Source organism: Pinus tabuliformis, chromosome 1_1 (genome assembly GCF_031772625.1).
Source record: "Pinus tabuliformis cultivar Carrire ecotype Pingquan chromosome 1_1, CPIR1, whole genome shotgun sequence".
Lineage (NCBI taxonomy): Eukaryota > Viridiplantae > Streptophyta > Pinopsida > Pinales > Pinaceae > Pinus > Pinus tabuliformis.
In genome coordinates this window covers 724,117,277-724,129,372 of record NC_142297.1, presented here as the reverse complement: position 1 = coordinate 724,129,372, position 12,096 = coordinate 724,117,277, and positions in this window count along the sequence as shown.

The window sequence follows — 12,096 nt, the reverse complement described above, 5'->3', positions numbered from 1 at the left end:
TATTATTGATGTCTCCAATGTAATTTTATTTAACAATAAAGAGCAATACTTTGCTCCACTTTAGTTTTCATTCATTGTCATGGTATCAGAGCTTAGTTGACATAGGACTCCCTGAGAAAACAGCAACGTGAGAGCAGCAGAGAAATGCAGTCATTTATTATTAATGTTTCCAATATAATTTTATTTAATTGTTTTAGAATATTGAAAAGAGCAATACTCTGCTCCACTTTAATTTTCATTCATTGTCATGGTATCAGAGCTTAGTTGGTATAAGACTCCCCGAAAGAGCAGCAATGTGAGAAAAGCAAAGAAAAATGCAGTCATGATATCTCAAATATCATTTTATTTAACTGTTAAAATTGAAAAGAGGAATACTCTGCTCCACTTTAGTTTTCATTCATTATAATCAGCTGAAGTTTGAAGAAGCCTCGGGCTAAAAAGCAGCAGCAGAGAGAAAGGCAAAGTTTTCCAGAGGCACGAAGCATCAGAACTCAAAGCATAAAAAAAACCGAAGCACGAAGAATTCCGTTCTATTCGACCGACGTAACCAAGGAGTACAAAGTCAGTTTTTTTCTGGTTCACTGCACTCCTGCAAAGAGACAATGTGCAGGAAGAAATTTTCTGGATGAGTCATGGGACTGTGTCGACAATTCCGATGACGGGGTTTCCACAGTCAGCGGCAGAGAAACTCCATTTGGAGCACGAAGTATCACAATCACGGCCACAAAAAACACAACTTAGAAAGTCATCGTATCATCCACTTGTAAATGGAAGAGCCTTGTTAATATATTATGTCTTCAAATATTTGTTTTCATAAATCGAAAATGCCTTAAGTTTATGGAAGAACCTTTTTAATGCGTTTCATTTATTCAAGGAGGAAGCATGGTTTTAAAAGGGTTCATGTCTGTGGTTTTAAGGGCGTTGTTGAAATTTCAGAGAGCGTTTTTTAAAAAGCCATGATTTAATTAATTTATTTATTTTGTATTACGTGAAGGTTGATGCTCCATTGGCACTAGATTTTTTTTCAAAAATCAAAAGTTCATTTCAAACATAAAGTTGCTATCCTTTCAAAGAAAAAGGAACACGATTATTCTTATAAATAAAAGGTTCGTAAATATTTAATGGATAACATTTTTAGAGCATCGGATCTCATTTGTGGTCTTTAATCCGAATGTAAAACAAAGATACATTAGAAATGGGAAAAGCCAAAGGGTTTAGAAAGTTGAAATAACAACTAGAGATTTGCGAAGGTTTTTTTTTTTTTTAATGAAAGATTTGGAAACTAATAGTCAAAAGGACACTTTTACATTGAAATGTATAAAAGAATATGTGGCATTATTCTTTTGATGTCAAATTTCAGGACAATCAAGGAAGATTGAAATACCCTTGAGAGGAGTTTTGGTATAAAGGGAGAGCATTGATGTTGAAGGTGAAGGTGGATCTATAGCAGCGAATCTACAACAAATCAAAAGTTTGAGATCAAAAGTTTGTTGAATCCCAGTGTGCTCAACCACAAGTGGATGATGTTTGTGAAGAAGTTGCAGAACCAAGAGAGAAGGAGCACGTAGATGCTCATGAACCCCACTGTGTACAACCACAGGGGGATGACAATTTGGTGAATCCAACAACAAAGGTTTTTGATTACAGTGAAGTTGTCTTTGGAGCACTTAGTGTTATGGTTAATCTAGCAATTCAATTTGTTGTTAAATTTGATAAAGACATGATGTTATTAAGTGAGAAAAGTCCACTTGAGTCAGTGGAAAACAACCTCTCTGTAGCAGCATAGGTTAGTACAGAAGTGGGAGAGACAAGGACAAAGAAAAAGAAAGATAAATATAAAGACAGAGGCAAAGAAGGAAGCCCACAAAGAGAAAACAGAGACAGAGGAAGAGGCAAAGAATGAATCACAATAGGAGAAAGCTCTCATTATAGAGCAAAAGGAACGAAACCAATGTGGTTCTGTAAATATTTTTAATTCTAACATTGATTTCCAGTGTGCAGGTACACAAAAATGAAGAAGGATTAAATTTCCTTGAAACACGGCTTGCAACACCACGTCTGGCTGAGGTCTTCCTAGACATCGCAACAATGAACCCTGAAGACACCATGCATAATGAACACATCATTGAAATTTTCAGGTATTGGAGTTTTGAAGAGATAAAATTTTATTCTCATCTTATGTTGCAACAAATTGATGATGAAAAGTGCACTACAAAATATAATATGTGGCAACAACCCACATACAAGTCATTTTTTGAAGAAGTCCAGGACATGCTTAGACAACCAGGAACAATATAAGCCCTTCACCAGCAAATGAAGAAACTAAGGTTTGAAGGATACAACAAGAAGAAAATGTTGAAACAATTTAGATGCTACAGGATATGGAAGAAGAGAAGAAGAAGAGTAAATGTAGTTGAAGTCAACTTTTTAAACAGTAAGCCTAGCTAACACATAGACCAATGGACATTTAATTAAATTTTTATGTGGTTGTAATTAAAGGGAAGTGTTGGAGAATCTAATTCCAACCACCTGCTAGGTGTCAAAACCATCCTTCCAAATTTCCTAGTTCAGTTTCACCTAGTCTAATTTTTGTTCAGTCTCATTGCAGTCATTTATCGTTGATGTCTTTAATTTAATCTTATTTAATTGTTTCAGAATACTAAGAAAAACAATCTCTACTCCACTTTAGTTTTCATTCCTTGTCAAACTTATCACTTGTAAGATATAAACATGGATGCTCGGTTCCAAGGTCATTTGAGAGTTCACAATAAAATTATTGCATGAAACTTAAATTATCCAAAACCAGTCGTAGTTTTCATATAGTAGCATGGAGAGAGTTTAAAGTTACGGAAGAGTTTGAAGTGCATGTAAAAAAAACAAACAAAAAAAATCTGCAGTTACTAAAGCATATAAAGATATTTTTAGATGATTTGTATATAGTGCCATGTAGACAGTTTAAAGTTACGACAAAGTTTGATGTGCATGCAAAAACTAAAATTATCTTATGTGATTATTGTGTGATTATCATGATCAGAGTTTGATGTGCATGCAAAAACTAAAATTATCTTATGTGATTATTATGATGATTTTTTTAAAGATCTTTCCATAAGATATTGCGTCTATTTATATTTCTGTTCTCAAATAGTTTGATTCAATTCAAATTTCATGAATCATAAAGCTTGTGTGAAAGTTTTGTATGTATGCAACCATTGTAGCAGTTTTTGTTTTTACTCCTCTCTCCTTCATAGCGGTATTAGAGTCGGAGAAGCCGAGCATATCAGAGTTGGGTAAGAGGGTCAAAGTTGAAAGAGAGTTGAGCAAGAAGGTTAGAGTTGAAGTTGGGCAATAGGGTCAAAGTTGAAAGAGAGTTGAGCAAGAAGGTTAGAGTTGAAAGAGAGATGGGATGTTGGCCTGCAAGTTCGTTGCTTGCTTAAGGGTTTTTTCCACTTCCATTACCTATTTGCTAGTCATCCACTGACTTTTGAGAATAGTTGTCTTTCAGTTATTGGGAGGGCCAACGTCGTCTTATGCTATAAGTCACTGCAATTATGGTCATGAGCTTCTTCCACCACTGTGAGCCACCATTCCAAGGAGCATATCTCTTAAGGTTGCATTCCCATTAATATCGTTGTCTAAAAATCCCAATTCATGAGTAGTATTGATTTCCAAGTTCATAGAGTCTCTAAAAGTCTCACATTGATAAGTTGGAAAAATATCACATTGATAGGTTGGAAAAAGAATTTTAAGATATGTTATTGGAACAACAAAATATGATCTATTATAACTCTAATACTAATAGTCATTTTTTTGTTAGATATATTGATAATAATTTTACAAGTGGCATGGATGATAAAAATAATATAGGTGATAAAAGGATATGAAGATAAGGTATATATGTTGAAGAAAGCTCTTTATATATTTAAGTAAGCTCTTATAACATGGTATTGCAAAATTGATTCATTGAGTGTACATTTGATATAAAGATGAATGAGCAATGCCAAATTCTAATTGTTTTTTTGTATGTTGATGACATGTTATTCAAATGGAATCTATCAATAGACAAGTTTAAATCAATGATGAATCAAGAATTTGAAATGATTTATTTGAGTTTAATGATATTTTTTTTGTGGTACTGAAGCCATTCAATCAAATATAGGAATTTTTATGTTTCAAGCAATGTATGCCATGGATGTGCTCAAAATATTTTGGATGATGAATTGCAAACCAACACCAACTCCAACTGCAACATAAACAAAACTTGACAAAGAAGATATAAGATCCAATATAGATCCAACTCTTTTGAAGAGATTGGTTGTTAGTCCTATGTATATCACTGCCACTATACTAGACATTATGTATGGTGAGTCATCTACTTGTATTGTTCAATCAAATAATATGATCCTATAATTGATTCACTAAGGTCTAGAATGATTATAACTTTGAGAGAAATCTATGAAGACTTGAATGTGAATTCAAAATTTGTATTGTTTACTTGTCAACCAATATGTTTTGAAGATGCAATGAAATAAGAAAAATAGATCAAAGAAATGGATGAATAGATGGATTCCACAAACCCAAATGATACATGAGATCAATTAAGATTGTTGTTGGTGAGGATTTCTAGAGAACAATGTGTTGTTTTCATGGATTTGCCCAAAATTTTAGGTGAACCCTTCACCCATCTTCACGGGCTTGAAGCTAACTAATGATGTGAAGAGCGTTGGATACACACACACACACATATATATAGGGGATGGTGTTAAAATATAACTGAGGTATAATTGTTACGAATGATGAATCTGGTGATTAAAATTGACTTTAATGGAAGAAAGTCAATAATAAGTTATCAAACAATTTTGAATTTTTTGAGTGGAAATGAATATATTAATAGAAAAGAGAATTGAAATTTTTATTGTAAAGTATTTAAAAAAAAGGAAATTAATTGGTCAAATTAATTATAATGGCCCAACATATATATATATATATATATATATAGATATATATATATACATATACATATACATATACATATACATATACATATACATATACATATAAAATCAATTAAGATTACCAGAAGGTAAAGATTGCATTGGTGTTAAATGGGTTTACCAAACCAAGCTTAATTAAAAAAAATACAAGAATACAAGGCTCGGTTGTTAGCAAAAAGCTTTGTACAATGGCCTATAATGGATTATGGTGAGACCTTTGCATCCATTGCAGCTTTAGAAATAGTTAGAGTTTTTTTAGCATACTAACTCAAAAAATATGGAAAATTTATGAGATGGATGTAAAGTCAACATTACTCTTGAAATTGCAGCAACAACTAGGTCCAAAGAAGCTTGAGATATCCTAGAGATGGCATAGAGTGAAAGGGAGAGTAATGCCTATCAGCAAAGCACTGTAGTTGAAGTAGAAGATTTTGATATTGCATAAATAATTGGAGAAGTTATGGAAGAGCATGCTGAAGTAGAAGAAAATAAGCAAGACATGCAGACTTTAGTTGTTCTAAACACTAGAGAGAAGTTTATTCAAGAAGTTGTAGAAGAAAAAGGTGACTTTATACAAGATGTAGAATATGAACATGGTGAAGATAATGAAGCCCATTATGTATATATACATATGGAATATGAAGTGAATTTCCTTTATAGCAGTAGAAAAATGTGAGAAAAACTTAGTAGTGAATGTTGAATGCAATTATGAAGATGAATCAACATTTCTTGAGGAGCAACTTGCAAAACAAAAGTATGATTAAAATGAAAGTGGTTATAGAAAAGCTACCATAATTACCACAAAAGAATAAACAAAAAACTAAAGGTAATCATCAAATTTGTTGAAGCTTTTGTGACAACAAAAAAAGAGATGAAAAAGCAAAGACATTACCTTTTTTATCTCAAAGAAGTTGACATAAAAGTTCAATCAATAGTAGCTAAAATACAAACAAATGAAAAATATGAATTAGATAAAGAAGATAAAGACTCATATTCAAGAATAAAATGAAAGTAAAGTTGAAGCTAAAGAAGAAGAAAAAGTATTCAAAATATGAGGTTTGAAGGAAAAGGAATAAAAATATTGTAGAGCATAGAGTCTAAGGAAAAACTAAACTACCATGCAGAAGTAAAACAATTTTTTGAATTGATCTCAAGTATTATAAGTGTTGTTGAGGCATAAAACAACACGCACTAGTTATCATCATTAATGGGGGGTGTTAAATATAATTACTCGTTTCCATGTAGTGGCAACCATAGAATCTAAATTTAAGAAAAACCTTACTATGCATGTAAGAGCTAAAAGTATCTAATATGGCTATTATTAGCATACTAAGGTCCTTCTAAAGGGTCTCTCCATAAATTTTGTGTTTATTTATACTTCTATTTTCAAACAACTTAATTCAATGAGTTTTCATATATTGTGTTTCTCCTTTTCTATCATTTAAATTAAATGTTTATAAAAAAATACTCATATATCAATCATATGGGCCTAGGATCATTCTAGATCAATCAATTCAACATTAATTCATATACACAACTAATTTTGAAATTTCAGCAAACTACCTTAAAATTTAAACTTTCTTTGAAATAGAAATCAATCACAAGAGACTCCGTGTAGGTCCTAAGAGATTCAATTTCAGCACCAGGCTAGAAAAAACCCCAAAGTATTGTCAATCACAAGGTTTTCCTCAACATTGGTCAATTTTTCTACCAAATCCCAAAATATTGATAACCTAGGGCACGACCCATAAGAATTCAAAAATGATTATGACGAGATTTTGGTGAAACATAAAGCTTCGTAAAAGAAAACAAGGTAGAGAGCAGACAATGGTGGTGATTATCTAGAGTTTGAAGGTAGTGAGTAAAGTGTGTGAGGGTAGTATCATGCCACTTATTTAGGCCTCAATGATACCATTAAGCTCAGGTTACATGGTTGCATATTATACAAGAACCAAGATGGATTTTATGTGGTATGGTTGCAAATCATACACGAACCAAGATGGAGTTTATGTGGTAGTTAAGCATTACAATTCATAAAATTTTCAAATTCATACACAACGATGTAGTGGAAGTTGTTTAATTGGATGTTGATGAATTGAATCAAGACCTTAATTGTGAAATATGGATGGGGATAATTTTATATCATAGAGAATCTCAACTGGTGAAATTTGTCGTGTGGCAGTAATCTAAGGAGGCGACTTTCATGAGTTGAGTTACCATGGACTACACATTTTGCATGCAATAAGTAAATACTAGCACAACCACATTAGTAAATGTTTTTGATATATGTTGATGTCATTTTCATATTCCTATTGATATATAAAAGGTGGGAAATGCCATCGATGTGTATATCAACCATATTTACTAATGTGATTGTGCTAGTTGACTATTGATGTGCATGGGGTGAATTCGTAGACCACGATTGACTATGGTTCACATTCACAAAATATTGTTAGAAATGGTTGACAATGGTCTCCCATGGTTGTTGAGGGTTGTTGATGGTATATGATGGTTTACCATGGTTAAAGACGATTGATTAGGTTGACTAGGTTGATGAGGTTGACCAAGGTTAAAGAGAGTTGATTAAGGTTGACCATTGTTGACTGAGGTTGACCATGATCAACCATTAATGTAACAATGTATTTATGTTACATTAATATAACAATGTTACATTAATGTTGATGATTGTTACATTCTTATAGTCACGTTACATTAATGTTGAACATGATTGATGTTACATTAATGCTACAATAATAGTTGAAGTGGGTCGATGGGGTTGACCATGGTTGATAAGGTAGACCACTATTTATCGAGGTATACCTTGGTTTAATAATGTTGACCTTGGTTGAGTATGGTTGGTTATGGTCGACCTTAGTTGACCATGGTTAACCAGGGATGTAGATGATAGACTATGTTGGATTAAATGTGACCATGGATTTCCATGTTAACCATGTTTAACTTAGTGGCCAGAATGACCATGTTTAACCTCGACCAAACATGGTTGACCATGGTTGACCAACTAAAGTATATATGGCCATGGTGAATGTGGTTGACTATAGTTGAGTTGGGTTGAGCATGATTGACTATGGTTGAACTTGTTGACTATGTTTGACCATGGTAAGCATGTTTAACAATGGTTGAGCTTATATGACTGTGGTTGACTATGGTCACCCATGGTTTACTGTGGGGAACATGGTTATCAATGTTTAACTATAGATGCATATGGTCAATCATCTTTTACCATGGTTGATCATGTAGACTACTTGACCATGTTTGACAAGGGTTGCTTCTATTGTGCATGTTTTCCATGGTTAAGCATGTTTGACCAAGTTCACTATGGTTGAACTTGTTGTTTATGGTTGACTATGGTTGACCATGGATGAACATGTTGACCAATTTTGGGCACAGTAAACCATGGGTGACCATGGTTGAGATGCTTAACTATGGTTGATCAAGAAAACTATAGTTGACTAGCATTGACATTAAATTTTTCATGCGTTGTGCATGTTTTCCATCGTATTGTGATGCTAATTTTTATTAGTGATAGTGTGAAATTGATTTTTTTTGTTACATTATGACATTGGTAGTTGTTTCTCAGAATGAGACAACAATTTTTGTTCATCATGTTGCAACATCATTTTTTGTTTGTCACTTTGTTGCGATGATTTTTTTCATCACATGCGACGTTGAATTTAGTTCATCACATATATGAGTGACACTTTTTATTCAACACATTGAAATGCCTATTTTTGTTCATTATATTATGAAATTGATATTTGTTTGTCACACTGTAATGTCAAACTTTTTAATCACATTGCATCAATAATATTTGTTAATGACATTGCAAGTCAACTTTCATTCATCACATTACAACACCGAATTATTTAAGCATGTGTAACTATGGTCAACCATGGGTGACTATGGGAAAACATGGTTGACCATGGGTTATTATAGGTAAAAATGTTTGACCATGATTGTCAATGTTTAACTATAGATGAATATGGGTGACCATGGTTGTCAATGTTTAAATATAGAGTCAAAGGACCTTAGCTTGAGTGGTTTGGTGAATAATTTGTTTCCCTAGCTACATGGGTTCAAGTCTTCAAAGACATGTTTTATTTGGCCCATTTTTGGCATTTATGAAATAGTTGTATTTGGTGTAACAATGACAATCGATCTTTCAAAGTTACCGATTATCTAGAAATTTTCATCACCGCAATTGTGGTCATGAGCTTCTTCCACCACCATGAGCCGTTATTCCAAGGAGAATGTCTCTTAAGGTTGCATTCCCATTAATATCATTTTCTACAAATTCCAATTCACGAGTAGCATTGATTTCCAATGTAGTGTTGATTTCCAAGTCCATAGAGTCTCTAAAATATTGACATTGATAAGTTGGAAAAATATCACATTGATAAGTTGGAAAAATAATTTAAGATATATTATTGGAACAACCAAATATAGGATATTATAACAATAATACCCATCATTTGGTTGGATATATTGATAATGATTTTATAAGTAGCATGTATGATAAAAATAGTATAGGTAATAAAAGGACATGAAGATAACGTATATATATTGAAGAAATTTCTCTATAGATTTAAGTAAGCTCCAAGAATTGGTATTGAAAAATTGATTCATATTTAGTAGAAGCAACAGTGAGCCTACATTTGATACAAAGATGAATGGGAAATGCCAAATTATAATTTTTTTTTGTATGTTGATAACATGTTATTCATAGGGAATTTGTCAATAAGAAAGTTTCATTAGGGGAATTTTGAGGTCTAAAATGGTCTCCTAAGGAAATTATAAAATAATAGTGGAAATAATAAAATAATATTAGATTACATCATCAAATTTTAGAAGGAAAAAAAGAAAAAAACTATTTTTTCAACTTGTATTTTCAACTTATCTCCCTATGGGTTTACTCAAATTTTGAGCGCAAACACTCGTTGCATGAAAAATTTGATTCCTCATCCAAGGAGTACCCATGTTGCATACTTTCGATGGACTCTACTACACGAAAAATGAGAAATACATGAAAAACCTACTACACGAAAAATGAGAAATACATGAAAAACGTGATTGCAATCACGTTTTTTCATGTATTTATCATTTTTCATGTAGTAGGATCGATCAAAAGTATGAAACATGGGTACTCCTTGGATGAGGAATTAAATTTTGCATCCAATGAGTACTCCTGCTCGAAATTTGAGTAAATCCTTAGGGAGATAAGTTAAAAATACGAGTTGAAAATGTAGTTTTATTATTTTATTATTTTTTATTATTTTTACTTTTTTACTCCAAAAATGGTAAATCATCCCCCATGGTTGACATCATCATCTTGAATCCTATTGGTTCTTATAAAGTTTATTTTGGTTGTAAATTTTTCTTAGGAGGCCCATTTTAGACCTCAAAAGTCCCTTTGATGAAATCAATGACGAAGCAAGAATTTGAAATGTTTTATTTGAGTTTAATAAGATTCTTTCTTGGTACTGAAGCCAATCAATCAAATTTGGGGATTGTTGTGTTTCAAGAAATGTATGCCATGATGTGCTCAAAAGGTTATGGATGATGAATTGCAAACGAACACCAACTCCAATTGCAACATAAACAAAGCTCGACAAAGAAGATATATGATCCAATATTGATCCAACTATTTTCAATAGATTGGTTGTTAAAACTACGTATATCATTGCCAATATACTATAAATTATGTATGGTGAGTCATATACTCCAACAATTTAATCTACTCCTACTTCTCAATCAACTAATATGATCCTATAATTGATTCTTTAAGGTATAGACATATTATAACTTTGAGAGAAATATATGAAGACTTGAATGTGAATTCAAAATTGGCATTGTTTACTTGTCAACCAATATGTTTTGAAGATGCAATGAAATAAGAAAATTATATCAAAGCAACGAATGAATAGATGGATTCCACAGACCAAAATGATACATTAGATCAATTAAGATTATAAGAAGGTAAAGATTGCATTGGTGTAAAATTGGTTTACCAAACCAAGCTTAATGAAAAAGGTGAAATACAAAAATACAAGGCTAGATTGCTAGAAAAAACCTTTGTACAGTGGCCTATAATGGATTATGGTGAGACCTTTACATCAGTTCCAATGATATTTTAGCATAGTAACTCAAAACAGATGGAAATTTTATAAGATGGATATAAAGTCAACATTATTCCTGAAATTGTAGCAACAACTATGTCCAAAGAAGCTTGATATATTCTAGAGATGGAATAGAGTGAAAGGGATATTAATACATATCAAAAAATCATTGTAGTTGTTGATGAAGTGATTATTTTAGCAGAAGAAGTAGAAGTTTTTGATATTGCAAAAATAATTGACTAAGAAGCTATGGAAGGGCTTGCTGAAGAAGAAAAAGATAAGCAAGACATGAAGAATTTAGTTGTTCTAAACACTAGAGAGAAGTTTATTTAAGAAATTGTAGAAGAAAAAGGTGACTTTGTACAAGATGGAGAACATTAACATGGCAAAGATAATGAAGCCCACAATGTAGATATACATATGTAAGATGAAAGTGAATTTCCTTTATAGCAGTAGAAAAATATGAGAATAACTTAGTAGTGAATGTTGAATTTGATTATGAATATGAATCAACATTTCTTGAGGAGAAACTTGCAAAACACAAGTATTATGAAAATGGAAGTGGTTATAGAAAAGCTACCATAATCACCACAGAAGAAGAAACAAAAAATTAAAGGTAACCATCAAAGTTGTTGAACATTTTATGACAATGGAAGAAGAGATGAAAAAGAAATACATTACTTTTTTATCTCATAGGAGTTGATAGAAATTTTCAATCAATGATAGCTAAAATGCAAACAAATGCAAAATATGAATGAGATAAAGAATACAAATAAATATTGATAAAAAAAGACTAAAGTAAAGTTGAAGTTGAAGAAGAAGAAAAAACATGCAAAATATGAGGTTTGAAGGAAAAAGAATAAAAAGGTTGTAGAGCATAGAGTCTAAGGACAAGATACACTAGCATGCAAAAGTAAAACAAATTTTTGAATTGATCTCTAGTATTATAAACATTGTTGAGACATAAACCA